The 15,772-nt window shown below is 41.7% G+C and overlaps 1 pseudogene; it reads right to left on the bottom strand.

The window, feature by feature from the left end:
- The window catches only part of LOC138827139 (UDP-N-acetylglucosamine transferase subunit ALG13 pseudogene), a 51,078-nt pseudogene extending 37,637 nt beyond the window's left edge, over positions 1 to 13,441 (bottom strand).
- Positions 13,442 to 15,772: the final 2,331 nt, after the last annotated feature.

Genomic DNA, 15,772 nt, shown 5'->3' with positions numbered 1-15,772 from the left:
CAAGTATGGTAGTACTAAGGTTCTAAATTTTTTGTGAACATCATTAAAAAAAATCTTACTCTGCTCTTACTGAGAAGAAATTACAATTTCCCAGCTTAAATGTTCTAAAAGAAATCATTATGTGCCAGGCACTAGTGACTCACGCCTGTAATTCTAGCTACTCAGAGGATGCTGAGATCTGAAGAGCACGGTTCAAAGCCAGCCCAGGGAGTAAAGTCTGTGAAACTCTTATCTCCACTAAACCACCAGAAAACCGGAAGTGGCACTGTGGCTCAAGTGGTAGAATGCTTGTCTTGAGCTGAAGAGCTGAGGGACAGTGCCCAAGGCCCAGAGTTCAAACCCATGACTGGAAAAAAAAGAACATGATGTATGACTGTGCTTCATGTTTTTCTGGAGTACATGGAAAATCTTTGAGATTACTATTTCATTAAACTTAAACCAGAAATAGAGATAGTTGAATACAAGATCACCTTGGGAAATAGTTTAATATGGCTGGGATAGCCCATGATTGTATAAAGAAAAGGGAGATTGTAGCTGTTTGTCACAGGGTCCACATGCATGTCTTTTACAGGAAGCGCTGCTCTCAACTACTGAATACCCTGCACTTTGAATTTAACCTGAATTACATATAGTAGCTAGCCCAGAGTAGGTGCTAAAAAGGACAATGAATTCTAGGAAGACAATAAAATTTTAATGGTTCAGGGTTTAAAAATCATAGCTGGATTAAGGTCTCAAGTATTACTGTTTTAAGGAGCATAACTAGTTTTGAAAAGAAAACACAAAGGAATATTGGACAATGTTTAATGTGAGGGTTAGTCTTAATTATCAACTTTATTGTGTTAGGAAATGCACAGGAGATCAGTTAAGACACATCTCTGGGTGTGCCTATCAGGTTAAGCATTTGTAGATATGGTTAGATCATGAGGGATCTGATCTAATTAGCGGAGGAATCCTTTGATGGATTCATATTATGATGGCCTTAGTGAAAGTAGTGAAGATAAGTGGGACCTTTCTTTAGAAGAGGTAAGAAGTGTGTCCTTGGGCCTTTGTCTTGCTCTGGCCCTGTGCTCTGTAGTTCTTTCCCTGCTTCCTAGCTGCCACAATGTAAGCAGCTCTTCACTATCATGATGAAATAACACTTTCAAAACATGAGCTACAATCAATCTTTCTGCTTTTAGGCTATTTCTGTCAGGCATTTTGCAACAGTGACGAGAAAAGTAAGCAACACAATTTTATATTAATTTTATATTAATTTTATATTAGTTATTTATAAAGGGAAGAATGATTCTGGGAAATCAGTGCTTATTGGGAGTACCCAATAAGCATACAGACAGAAGAATGAATGAAAAATGGGTGCATGTGTATGTGCATGCACACGTGTGCTTGCTCACACTGATCATACTGGTAAATAATAGGTTAAAAATGAAAATTCAATGCATTCCAAAAAAGCTCTACTTTAGAAGCATCTATGGAATGTCAAATCAATAAAGCTTTTTGTTTATGCATTGCTGTTCAGCCTTTTGACTTCCTTGATCTTATGTTCCCTATTGCAATAGTGTAATAATTTAGAGGATAATCTGAAAGATATGTTGAATAACAATTAGCACTTAACTGATGTGAATGCAAGCATGAAACAAGGTCTCAGGAGTACAAGATGTTGAAAAGACTTCATGAAAAATGAAGATTAAAAATAACAGAAAGAATATACTTTCTTAGACTTGAGGTTCTAAAGTCCGCGAAACATGGAAGTTTTCAGTCATAGGGTAGTTTGTTTAAGAACAACAGAACAGCTCTGCTTCATTTTGTTTTTCAAAATTTCAAAGCAATCTTGGGTCTAAAGCATGAGACTGGCTTTGCAAAACAATTATTTAAAGCCATACATGCTTCCTCTTGCTCTTTCACATCCATATGCTCTTATTCTGTATGCTCTTATTCTTGGCACTGAAAGCCAGCTGGCACTGGAGGCTGAATCTACCTTTTGTGGATAGAATCTTTGAAGAATCCTTACAAGTATTATTTTAAAAAACTGAAAAGAAGGCAATGTTCTCATTTTGCTAAGTTATTAATATAGTTAAAAAAAACACATACTTCTGGGAGGGGGTGCATCCCAAATTCTCCATTAGCTAGTTTGGCTACTCTGGTGTCATGTTTTAGTTTGATTTGGTTTTTCATATTTACAAGATTTTTTTTTACTTGATGTGTTCTGCTCCACTTGTGGTCTTTTTTGGTAGTTAATTTAGATTAGAATCTCATGGACTTTCCTGCCTGGGCTATTTTTGAACTGAGATTCTCTCAATCTCAAGCTCCCGAATAGCTAGGATTACAGGCTTGAGCCACTGCCCACCCTCCCCTCACTCACAATACACCCATTTTGATGTGATAAGTTCTCCATCTAAATGTAATATAGGGCTAACTATATTATTTGTGAATCTACAAGTTTATTTGCTATTTTTACTGATTATAAAACAAGCCTTAAATCTGATGGTAAGCTCTTACAGATATGGAATATAACACGTATTTTAATATATATGAAAAATCAATCACTACACATTGTTAGACATTCAGAACCTCTCTTAAGAAATTTCATGAAGTTACTCCCTTAATGAGATCTACATACATGATTTTAAAATATGAGATGACTGGCCAAGAAAATTCATCATAAAGATGTATTTTTCAACATTTGTGTATATAAAATTTTAAAATAGTAATTTAAGGAGCTTAGATAAAATGACAATTTTGCATTGCTTGACTATTGTTTTTCTTTTTTCTTTTTTTTTTGCCAGGTCTAGGGCCTTGGTACTGTTCCTGAGCTTCTTGTACTCAAAACTAGCACTCTACCCCTTGAGCCACAGCTCTACTTCTGCCTTTTTATTGTTAGTTTATAGGAGATAAGAGTCTCAACTGGGCTGGCTTTGAATTGTGATGCTCAGATCTCAGCTTCTTGAGTAGCTAGGGTTACAGGTATGAGCCACTAGTGCCCTGCAACCACTTTTTAAAATAATTTTAAAATAATTTTACTGAGGTGTAACTTATGTGAAATAAAATATATCCTTTTTTTGTGTTTGATTTACTTTGACATATATATAAATACATATATATCTCCAAATAATCACCAATTTTATTTTTATTTTATTTTTTATTTTTATCTTATTTATTTTTAAATTATCTACATGGTTGTTCAAAGGAGTTGCCATTTAACAATACAGATTATAAATACAATGCTTATAGATAATCATTACCCCTTTACCAATTATATTTTAAATATAGGCTACATTTAGAACCCCCTCTTGCCCTTTTATGCTATTTCCAGCTTCCCAACCCTTCAAAGATGTTAATATATTTTTGGCACTATACATATTGATTTTTTTCAAATTTTTGAGGCATAATCTATGTATAAGATAATGTATCAACTTAAATCTGCAGTTTTCTATAGCCACTGATTTTACAAAAGAATACTCTAACATTTTGTTCTTGATTTGTCAGCTCTAATTTTTCTAATAATTCAACTCATAGCTATTAACACAAGAAACCTAAAAACTTTTGTCTATCACACAGATGTAAATGCAGGAGCTTTATTCACTGTTGCTCCAAACTGTGAACAACTCAAACATCAATTACTTTCTGATCGAAAAACTGTTATTTTGACACAAAGGGAACACTACTCAACAACAAGGAAATATACCCAATGATATACTGAAGCTGGCTGGCACAGCTCACTAGAACCCCCCCCTTTTTTTTTCAGAATTTCTGTTAGCTGGCTTAGCGAGTTTCAAACACAGGTCCCAGGAAGAGTATTAGTTCTCCAATAATTAGTAAATGCTACCAATGGGGGAATATGTATGGAGGCTGGAGGCAGGTTGTTAAAAACTTTCAGCCCATCACTGAACGAATTACAGTTACATGTAACAACTTAAATATCAAGAAATACTATACTTAAAGAGAAAAGAATTCGAAAGGCAACATTCTCTATGAATCCAATGATAAGGATATTCTAGAAAAGACAAAACTCTTAAAGAGTTATGAATGGTTGTAGGGAAAGAGAATTGACTATAGAGGAGTATGACAGAGATTTTTTGGTTAATAGCAATGTTCCTTAGTAGAAACACTAGGAAGGTAGATTTTATATAACATAAATAGAAATAAATATTTAAAATGTCAAAAAAGTAAAATTGTTAACACAGGACAAAAATCAGAGACTGAATGATCTTGTCAAGGTTTCTGTAGAAATGGCCTTATGGGTGTGATTACTACAAGTAGAAGTTAGTATCATTAAGATCTCTTTCTACACAGAGTATATGGCTCAAAAACAAATCATGATAGCGTTATTACAATCTCAGATACACTTTCCGTTTCTAATTGATGTCCTAAATATCAATTACTAACTTTAACATCAATCTAAAACTGCCACTGATTCAGTTTTAGTAGTACTGTCATAAGTTTATAGACATTCTGGGTTTAAACTTTGGTCAAACAATGTCAATGTGACTTTGAAATAGCCTAAGTATCTACTTCCCCATTTGCAAAATGGAATTAATATTTTCCTGAGGTTTGAATCTAGGCACATGGGAAACTATATCTATATAATCTCTCAACCAGAGACATTACTCAGACAACATAATTATAAAGTACATAAATTATCTAAACTAATCCTAAGAAATTCAACTTTCCAAATATAGGAAGTTTTTGTTGTTGTTTGTTTTGAGACAGGATCTCACTGTGCAGCCCAGGTGGCCCACAACTTCTGGCCTCTGTCTCCTATGTACTAGGATAATAAGGTACAACCCACCACACCCAGCTAGGAAATTAATTATTTAATTATATATCCAGTGGTTCATAATCTTCAGTAGAGGGAGAGAAAATCCTTATAGAAGGTGGTGATTACATGTCTCTCTTTCTGCAGAACACCCCATGTAAACTCTTAAATCTGCAAAGTTAATGGAACTTTCGCATCTTCAGCTAGAAGATTCAACTAATACTGGAATATTATGCTGTCATTTTTTCCCAGACTTTGAGAGTAAGACCAGAATATCATGTTTTTTCCTTTTTGCAGAAATTTTAAGAAACATATTTTCACACGAACAGATTTCATCTCAAGGAAAAACTTATTGAAAGACTATTCTTTCTAGTTGCTTGACACTGAATGGTTCAACCTGTAATTCAGAAGTTCAAATACTGATGTTCAAGTATCACGAATCTTCAAGCCTAAAGCAGTACATTTTTTAAAATACAAAAACATGCCCAAGCCCAGTGCCGGTGGCTCACAGCCTGTAATCCATCCTAGCTACTCAGGAGGCTGAGATCTGAGGATTGCCATTCAAAGCCAGCCTGGGTAGGAAAGTCCATGAGACTCTTATGTCCAATTTACCACCAGAAAACTGGAAGTGGCACTGTGGCTCAAATGGCAGAGCACTACCTTTGAGCTGAAGACCTCAGGGACAGCACCCAGGCCCAGAAGTCAAGCCCCATGACCAACCAAAACCACCAAAAAAAACCAAAACAGAATAAAATGTTCAGCTGTGTCCCAAGATCTAAGTTTTATTTTTCTTTCAAAAGTAGGATTTTTCTAGTTTTTTGTTTGTTTAGATACAAAGCATCCAACAGCCCAGCTTTTTAAACTAAACTTTAGAGAAGTGTTGAACCTGAAAAGTAACTGCTTTGAAAACAATTCCAAGGTAGCACGGGAGGGTGTGCCCTGTGATCAGCGCCATCTTCCTAGGTGGCTATTCTGTTAGCTCTTCTGACATGCCACATCTACCATGTTCCTCTGCACATGAGCTCTGTCCTCCACCCCCTGGCATATCGCCCATGGGTCTTCCAATATCCCTTAGCTTACAGAAGAGTCTGGGCAAAGGGTAGAAGGAAAAGCTGCTCCGACACTGAAAACTTCTTTGTAGTTCTCTTCCCTCCCACTTGCTCTTTCCCTCTCCTCTGCTTCCTCTTCTCCCATCTCTCCCACTCCTATCTATGAGACAGACTTCCCAAACCCTCCAACTAGGCCCTGTGGGGATTCATCTGTCATGGGACTGGGGCCAGACGAGCCATTATTACACATCACACACACAGCTGAGCTGGGACCTCACCTCTGCTCTTCAAGGCTTCCCACCAAGCTCAGCTCCTGAAAATTAGCTCTTTCATCATGACAAGCTGCCCAGAGCACAGGCAACAAGAGGTGATCTGTGGGGCCAATTCATAATATTTATGTTCCTGTCACTTCCCTGTCCACTGCCTGTGCTCAGCACCTCTGGCTGGCTGTCTCAGAGATTCTCAGAGGCCACAGGGGATACTTAAGGTAAGAGCTACCTAGCTAGAGTCCTCATGCATTTCCCAGATCCTTTGACCACAGAGCAAAATGACTTCCTCCTCAGATAGAGGCAGAAGAAGCCACTTCATTCACTGCTGAAATCCATCAGCATTTATCTGGAGGCCACATCTTTCTCAAGACAGACCTGCTCCAAACCAATCATCAGATGCCTTATGGAAATCTACCATGGAGAGCTAGAAGCAGAGTCCCAAAATGATCACAATAGCAAGGCTGGAATCTGGGTATGTAACCCGTTTTTACTTTTGATAGTAAAAATACCCACTCATGCAATACAAGTGAGCTATGAGGAGGACTCTTGGTTTCCAGGCATAGGCAGAGAAGATGTGAAGATGGGAAGATGGAGAAATGAGGCCATGCCCTCTAAAGCTGTGTTCCATGTACCTTCAACCCCCCCTATACACACACATTTGCCAGGAAAGGCTGTGTGGGTATTTGCAGACTTGCCCAGCCCTGTATTTACCTGAATAATTACAACTCTCAGCTAAGGGATCACTTGCAAGATGTCACCCAGACACAGATCATTCCACAATCCTGTTTACTAATTACCTATGATATCAGACGTGGACAAACTCTCTTCATCATTATGTCATTTAATCCAGCTATCTCTGTAAGATACATACACAGGCATTAGCACTATTGTTTTACAAGTGACAGCCAGACTTCAAAAAGTTGTCCAAGGTTGGGCTAGGAAGGTGGCTCAGTGGTAGAGCGCTTGCCTTGCATGCATGAGGCCCTGGGTTCAATTCCTCAGCACCACATAAGCAAAAAGAAAAAAGCCGGAAGTAGCGCTGTGGCTCAAGTGGTAGAGCGCTTGCCTTGAGCTGAAGAGCTGAGGGACAGTGCCCAGGCCCAGAGTTCAGGCCCCACGACTGGACCCCCCCCCACAAAAAAAGTTGTTCAAAGTCATATAATTCTGCCAGTGGTGGGTGGGTTCAAATTCCCAGTCTTATGGCCAAGCTCAGATCTTCTTGAGCAGCTTCTCAGATTCCCAAGGGATCACAAAAGGTCTACTCTCACAGGGCTAGCTACCAACCTTCCTTCTGAGCAAAGGGATCATTTGGTTGCTTATGCAGGGAAAGGGAAGAGAGCTACTGTTGAGATTGCAGTATCCAAGAAACAACAAGTCAACCAGAGCATCCTTTCCACCTTCAGAGTCTCCTGAGTCTCTGTGACTGGAAAACCTGCCAAGCATGGCCAAGAATTTCTAGTTCATTTCCAGAACCACAACCAGACCTTGAGAGGGATTCCACATGCAGAGAGCTTGCCCCACACCCTGCCTCTTCCACCTCCCAGCTAGGCACAACCTCCTACAACACACTGCTCTGCCCTACCCTTATTCCATCTTATGTGTTGATTTAGATCCACTCTTCATATATTAGCATTTTATATATGGCTCCGATCATACTACTCTCCTGTATTGAAATGAGCCTTTCACCAAATGTGAAGTCCTGTGCAGGGTCTACGAGGTCCTGGCAATCACTCTGCCTCCTGTCTCCCTCACTGGCCAGGCCTTGGCCCATGACCCCAGCCCACCACTGCTACCTCTCCAGTTCTGAATACTCTCCCTCTAGAGACTCCTCCCTCTTGTCTGTGATGGTTCTCCCTCCCCTTCACAAGGCCCTAGGCTAATCACTCAGCACCCAACACCCAACAGAAGACCTAGTGCAAGACTAGCCATCAGCATGCCCACTGAATGTCCAAAAGAATAAACATTCCTGGTCTTTATGGTCTTTATCTATAGCCTCCTGCAGCTCTGGCAGCCACACCATGGATCCTTCCCAGATGCTGAAGGTTGACAGAGGGGTGGAGGTGCCAAGACCTGTGCAAAAGCAAGGTCTCTGTCCTACTAGTCACATACACAAGTGTCTTCAGACTCTAACTCAATATAAAAGGTTTTCAATGCTATAACTAGTGTGAGAACCCAGATGTGACATTTCACTCATGGTTCAAAACCGAAGAGTGTAAGTGCAAAATGAGCATTGAAATCACCAGCGCTATAGAAATGAGGGTGAGAGACACAAGAGAGGCTCAGGGGATGAGGCCAGGACCTCTACTGAGGCTCAGCTCTACAGAGGTCAGAACCAGAAGAGCCCTGGGATGGCTCTACCCCTCAGTTAGGTTGGCTGCATAAACTCTGGGAGTTGGACCTAGGCCTCTGCAGACTTAGCACATGCAGGGGTACTCTGATCACGTGAAAGATGAGGAACCTCAAGCCCACCAAGAGAAAGGGCCAGAACAAACAGCTGTTATGTGAGGACAGTAACTTGAGAGAACATAGAATAAAGGGGAAAAAAAGTTAGACATGCTAATGCTAATACAAAGGCTTTGAATGTCAAGTTCCGGCAAGAGATAGCTCAGGAGAGACTAGGAAATGAGAGAGGAAAAGACAGGCAGGAAGTCACAAAGTCTCCAAGAGATATTGAACCCAACAGAGCTCCATTCTCATGCTCAGATCCCTGTTGTGCCACTGTGGAATCCAATGTGAGCCAACTCAGGCCTACACTGGCACTGAGCCACCCAAGGATGCAGTGTAGCCTGTCACATCTCTTCAAAGGCATCTAGGGAAACACACAGGATCTCAACACATGAGGGAAAGCCTTATTTATGGATCAAGAGATCCTTCAGAACTTAAGTGTGCAGGCCCTATGTTGGACAGTGGTCTGTTGTATGTCTGATGTCCCAATCCCTGAAAACAAATCCATAATCACTGAAAGCCAAGGATTTGCTTTTCTGGGGAAAAGCATTACATGCAATCCATACCTATAAATACATTATTTCTGTGAACACTGATGTTTCCCAAACAGGTATGCCCATTTGTGGGGAGATGAATTACAATGACCTCTGACTCAGTAGGAAAAAAAGAAAGAAAAAAATCAGGAGTGAGAAGATCTATAAACCCCATAACCAAAGCATCATTATTAGCATGGAAACCTGTTGGGTAGTTTTGATCCTGGCTGGGGAGTTTAAAGGATGCCCACTAGGTCCCCATGAAGATCCACTCCCTTGGGATCTCTGCCAGGAGAGTAATGTACTCTTCCCTTCTTGGTGTTTGGGGACTCTTCTATTGTAAGGGACATATAATTCAATGTCTTCACCAGAAGGCACCAATCCTTTGAGACATACTAGCCTCAAAACAATGTACATATATAACCTGGACAAGAGACGAGAGTGTGTGAACAGAGACGAGAGTGTGTGAACAGTAAACAAGTTTCCTTTCTGCTGAGATGATTAGGTGACTGCTGAAGTCTCTCTTTGAAGTGAGTGAACAAGGTTCCAGACAACAGGAACCATATCATTTCCACTTGTCTGGAGGCAGCAGGCTGTAAACATCCTGGTTGGATTTTTCTAGGGAGTCTGTTAAGCTCTGAGTTATGAAAGGCAAAGGTTTGAGAAAGACCTTTAATTAGCTGTGTGGGTGCAGTAGGAGAGAAAGGATGTTTGACTTGCAGGGGTGTTGAGGGCTCTGTCACAGACCAAGTCCCTCTGCTTCCTGCCCTGCTCTCACATGGTCTCCAAAGCAGACATTTTCCTGGCCCTCTGGTTTTAAAGATAACCTTCATGGGGAAAATCAGTAACTGTAACATAGTCTTTGGTTCAGAATAAAGCAGTATCTCTGGCCCTAAGATAAGGTCTCTGCCAAGGTCAGTAAGATACTGAGATAGATACCTCATTGTGCCCAACAGTTCCATGAACATTTGTAATTGCTGACCTCTGGGACTCAGAATACAGTCCAGCACACAGACACCTCTTTCCTTTCTCTAGAGAGAGGGGGGCAGACAATATCCAAATAACAAATAACTAGTTATTTGTAATAACTAGTATACGTCTGAGACAAGCAGAAACGGGCAGATAAATTGATGTTAGGCAAAATGAACCCCAAGATAAGGACTCAAATGTTTTTTTTTCTTTCTTCCTATTGTTTCTAACATATTTATAAGATATTTCTTTGTTGCTTTGTATGTCCCTCCCTCACGGTATAACCTGTTTTCACTGTTTTTGATGTTGGTATAATTTGTGGAAGGGAAGGGAAAAAACAAATCATTTAAATAGGGATACAGGTGGACCCATTGCAACAATGAGATGTACAAGACGTTACGTGGAAAAATGAACTTTACAACTTTGGGGGGGGGGGATGAGGGATAGGGCTGGGAAGGGGAAACAAAGGAGGAGGCAACAATGCTTGATAAGAAATGTACTCATTACCTTGCCCATGTAATTGTAACCCCTCTATACAGCATTTTCACAATAAAAAAAGGAGAAAAAAATATCCAAATGACAGTACCCAATGCCCTGAAAAGAGCTGGGCCTGTGGGAACACTGGAACCAACCACTGACATGATAGAGACTCCATTGTTGCCTCCCAGGAAACTTTCTTCAGAGACACTTAAGAGATCAAAGCCAGATGCAAAAGACCACATGGGGCATGATTGCATCCACAGGACACCCCACTCTACACACCATATATTAGAGAGGCCCAGGGCAGACTAGGAGTTGTTAGAGGTTAGTGGTAAAATGGGAACCTGAACTGTGGAAGGCCACAGTTCTCAATGAAGATGGTAGTGATACGTACTCATTACCTTGCCCATGTAATTGTAACCCCTCTGTACGATATTTTCACAATGAAAAAAATTTTAAAGATGGTAGTGATAGTTGTATGAATGGAATATGTTACTAAAACTCACTGAATTGTATATCTGAAATGGGTTCAAGTTATGATATTAAATTAAGTTTATAAAACTTAATTAAGTTTATAAAACATTGAGTAGTTAAGAAGGAGAAATAGAAATTAAAAAGCAACACAGAATATGAAATACATCATTTGTTCCTAAGTGTTAAAAAAAAATACACCTGGCACACACAGGCATAAAGAAAGAAGGCAAAGCAATATGCCAAAAGGCCTCCCATGGGTTATCTGTGATACAGTAGAACCCTCAAGTTTATTTTCTTCCATATATATATACACATATATACATATATGTGCATATATACATATTTATTTATTTATTTATAAAATATATTTTATTTTTTCGGTCATGGGGCCTTTGAACTCTGGACCTGGGCACTGTCCCTCAGCTCTTCAGCTCAAGGCTAGCACTCTACCACTTGATCCATAGCTCAACTTCCATTTTTTTTCTGCTTATGTGGTGCTGAGGAATTGAACCCAGGGCCTCATGCATGCAGGGCAAGCACTCTACCACTGACCCACCTTCCCAGCCCAATTTTCTTCCTTATGTTTTGTATGTGTTCTGAATTTCTACCATGAATGTTGACGGCTCTCATAACCAAGAGCTGAATCTGTGCTTGGGCCATGTGGGTATGGAGTGATTGGCAGAATGCATCATAGTGAGGGTAAAGAGTAAAGCATGAGAAGATACCACTCTGTGTGAGTCCCCTGAGGACAGCAGATATTTAGCACCATGGCTGTTGCTGAAACTCAAGGGCAAAAACCAATGAAGTAAGCAAGCAAGCACAGGAAAGCACATACCCTGCCGGGCGCCGGTGGCTAATGCTTGTAATCCTAGCTACTCAGGACGCTGAGATCTGAGGATCATGGTTCAAAGCCAGCATGGGCAGTAAAGTCCATGAAACTCTTTTTTTGGGGGCGGGGGGTCTGGTCGTGGGGCCTGAACTCTGGGCCTGGGCACTGTCCCTCAGCTCTTCAGCTCAAGGCTAGTGCTCTACCACTTGAGCCACAGCACCACTTCCGGCTTTTTTCTTTTTGCTTATGTGGTGCTAAGGAATTGAACCCAGGGCCTCAGGCATGCAAGGCAAGCGCTCTACCACCGAGCCACCTTCCTCCGTGAGACTCTTATCTCCAATAAACCACTCAGAAAACTGGAAGTGACGCTGTGGCTCAAGAGGTAGAGTGCTAAGTCTTGAGCTCAAGAGCTGAGGGGCCTTGCTCAGGCCCAGAGTTGAAGACCCATGACTAACAACAACAAAAAAGGATGCACATACTCTACCCTCTCTGCTCAGTGTTCTACTTTTTGTGTTTCCCACACAAAGAAGGAAAACATTGCTACAAATCTCAGGTGCATCAAGCTTTCCTGTGAACTCTGGAACACATTTCTGTATATAGAAATTCAATATAAATTAGCAAGAATGATCTTAAAGATGCTTATCCCCAATTCAGAACAAAATATTTGTACAAATGCCCCCCCCCACCTCAATAAGAAAGTCTCCATATTTCCTTGTAATACAAGGTCTTACTGTAATAAGGGATCTATTGACCGAAACTAATGATTTTCTATTCTTTGAAATTTATGTCACACACTGCTTACAGGGAATTTTCTAAAACAATAAATAGTACCATGCTAACACTGGAGTTTCTCCATCAGAAGTGTTAAGACTAAGGAGCAAAGGTGAGCCAAGGCCAATCCCAGAGTTTTCTGGTGTGAAGACCCACCATGAACTGAGGCAAAATGGGTGTTTTTCCTGGCCTGGCCCAGCCTAAAAGCTTGAGAGTAATAGAATCTTCAGCCTGTGAGCACTGATGTATGTGTCCCACCCACCCACCCCCAACTTCCTTTCAGCCTTAATCAGGTTTTTTTGTTGTTGTTCGTTTGGGTTTCTAATCAACATCCAAAGAGGCCTTGGACACAGAACAAGCAACTTCCACTATGCAAACAGGAAATATCTCCTTCAGCTCTCTTTACCTGGGAGCACTGGCAAAATGACAAGCCAGAGAAATAAGATGTTTTCTTCCTCACGACTGGAAGACAAGACAGCTTTTAAGTCCAAGCTCCTAAAGAAAGGCTTCCTAGACTAGATCAGACGTTCAGGCAAGAATACCAGGGGAGCCTCCAGAGTGCTGGATGCACTTATGGGGGGGGGGGTCAGAATGAGATCTCTCCCCAAGTTCAGGACCAGAAATATCATCTGTTTCTCTTTACCACCATCTCCTTCACACCTAAAAAACAAGCCCAGCACACAGCAGGGGCTCATCTAGGAGCTGATGAACTAATGAATGTCCTCGTAAGCACGTGGCGAGCACCTACCTTGGGCAAAAATTAATCCCATGTGGATTCTACCCACCAGCGAAGTAGAAAGTTACCTGTCCACAGTCCAGGAAGCGGGAGCGGCTCACCTGACAGACACACCAGGCCTACTTGTAGAACTGCAGCGTGGGCCACGGGGGAGGACACCTGGAGGACCCTGTGAAAGAAGCCGTCCTGTCTGCAGGCCGGTCCATCCCACAGCTAACTTACTGGGCCCGTTGACTCCGGCTGGGAAGTCACGAGAAGAAAATGGCGACTGGGACAAAGGCCAACATGGCGGGGGACAGTGACTCAGCATAAATCGCCTTTCTCGTTCCCGCCAGGATTTTGCTCCCGTCTGGCATTGCAGGTTCCAGACTGACAAGGGCGCTTCAGGGAAGGGGAGGCGGGAGGCGCAAGAAGATGGAAGGTGAATGGAGGAGGGCGGAAGAAGGAAGGTAAGCCCCTCCCACTCCCCCTGTTCCCTGCTCCGAGGGGCGAGGGGAGAGAAGACAACCAATCACAAGGGAACTGCCACGTTTGCGTTCCCAATCAGAAAGCAGGTGAGAAAGGCACGCCCACCCGCTTCCGCCAGGCAGGGGGAGCCAATCAGATAGGTCTCCAGCAGCACGTGGCTGCTGCTTACCCAATCAGACCAAAGATCCTCTCCCCCAAGAGGGAAGTGAATTGGGAATCATTTATCTGAAGGGCCTAGCAAACTGATTGAAGATACTAAGTCTGTTCTCACTAATGCTTCTTTCTTTTCCTTTTCCTTTTCGATAAACATCTGTTTAAATGTTTTCTGGCCTTTTATTTTTTCCTGCCAAGCCTGCTTGTGCTCAAGGCTAGCATTCTACCACTGGAGCCACAGCACCACTTCTAGCTTTTTCTGAGTGATTCATTGGCAATAAGCATCATACAGATGTTCTTGCCAGGGCCGGCTTCATACCGTCATCCTCAGATCTCAGCCTCCTGAGTAGCTAGGATGACAAGCGTGAGCCACCAGCACCTGGCTCTTTCTGTCCTTTTTGTTTTTTAATTGGCAGAGGAAAAGAATCTAGTCCTAGATGGTATCATTCCTATATCGCAAGACACATTGCCAGTGCAGTGCCTTTAAACTATGAACTTGGTCTTTGAAGCGTCTCCCCTGAACCAGACAGTCATGCAATGTCTTCCCTTCTGTATCCAATTCCATGATTACTGCAAGTCTCCTGGAACCATGGCAGAGTTGACAGCATCCAGATGTTCCAACCACTGGCACATCATCACTCAAGGACCAGTGACAAGTATCAGCTTCAGAAACCTTTCTACTAAAGACAAAATGCAAATACAAACCCACACTATAGGGCTTCAACTCTCTTCATTCTTAAAACAGCATGCGTGTACACACACACACACACACACACACAGATTTTGGTTTACAACCTCATTAAGTCCTGACCTCTCTAAATGAAAATGCTTTTCCATTTTTTGATTTATCAGGAAGCATTAATAAAATCCCAATTACCTTGCAAATAAATAGATCCATAAGAGGAACATGGATGATGTGGTAGTATGATTGAATCCTGGACACTTCAGCAGAAGGGCTCCTCACCAGGAGGAGTCTCCTCCCCAGGGCCTCTCCACTAACAATGTGACTTAGCAAACCCTAACACTTCCAAAGTTTGTTTTCCCAGTGATAAATGGACTAGTAACACCTTCTGCAGTGTTAGTTCAAAGACTATGCCAGAGAACTTACACCAAAGTGTGTCTAAAAGTGCATGCCATGTAGTAGGGGCTCTACAGGATGGCCATAATCACTGCTACTGATTTTATTATATGTGCCTTGTCATGCTAATGTGAGCACTGGACCAGAGTGCACATGATATGTGTGGTCTGTACAGAGATGTGGTTTGCACACCCACACTCCAGCCACTAGGGAACCAAGGGGACCTGGTTACCTTCTTAGATAGGGACAATATACACTACTATTCTTGCTTTCTGTGGGAGCAACACATCTTGGCCACACTCAGTCCCTGGCATTGTATAGATTCCACCCAGCTCCAGGATGTATTGTCTCAAATCCATGCCAACCAAAGCATGACAGTTTCCTTTAGATGGATGGATGCATGATTCAATCAAAGGTAAAGAAATGCAATGTGCTGTTGCCAGAATAGCTAAATGACCACTTCTATTAAATGTAATTGATGATAGGAGCTGCTACAGCCAGCTTACCCCATATGGACCTGCCCTGCCCAAGAACAGACCAATGTATAGAAGTAAACTAAACTCAAGGATAAGAAATTAGAATTCAGAACTTGTTGCCCTCTATGGCCCCAAATCAAGCTAAATTTAAAGCAAGAACTTCCTCTTTAATTCTTGCTTGTGACTTAAAAACTCCTTGTGGGCTTCTTTTGAAATAAGCACTTTGAGAGACTTGGGAGTAGGAGGAGGGGGATAACTGAGCACCAGAAAGAGTAAGCAGAGACCCAGA

Source organism: Dipodomys merriami, unplaced genomic scaffold, assembly GCF_024711535.1.
Source record: "Dipodomys merriami isolate MVZ:Mamm:240054 unplaced genomic scaffold, mDipMer1.0.p SCAF_151, whole genome shotgun sequence".
Taxonomy (NCBI): Eukaryota; Metazoa; Chordata; class Mammalia; order Rodentia; family Heteromyidae; genus Dipodomys; species Dipodomys merriami.
This window is presented reverse-complemented; position numbering and strand designations above follow the sequence as displayed.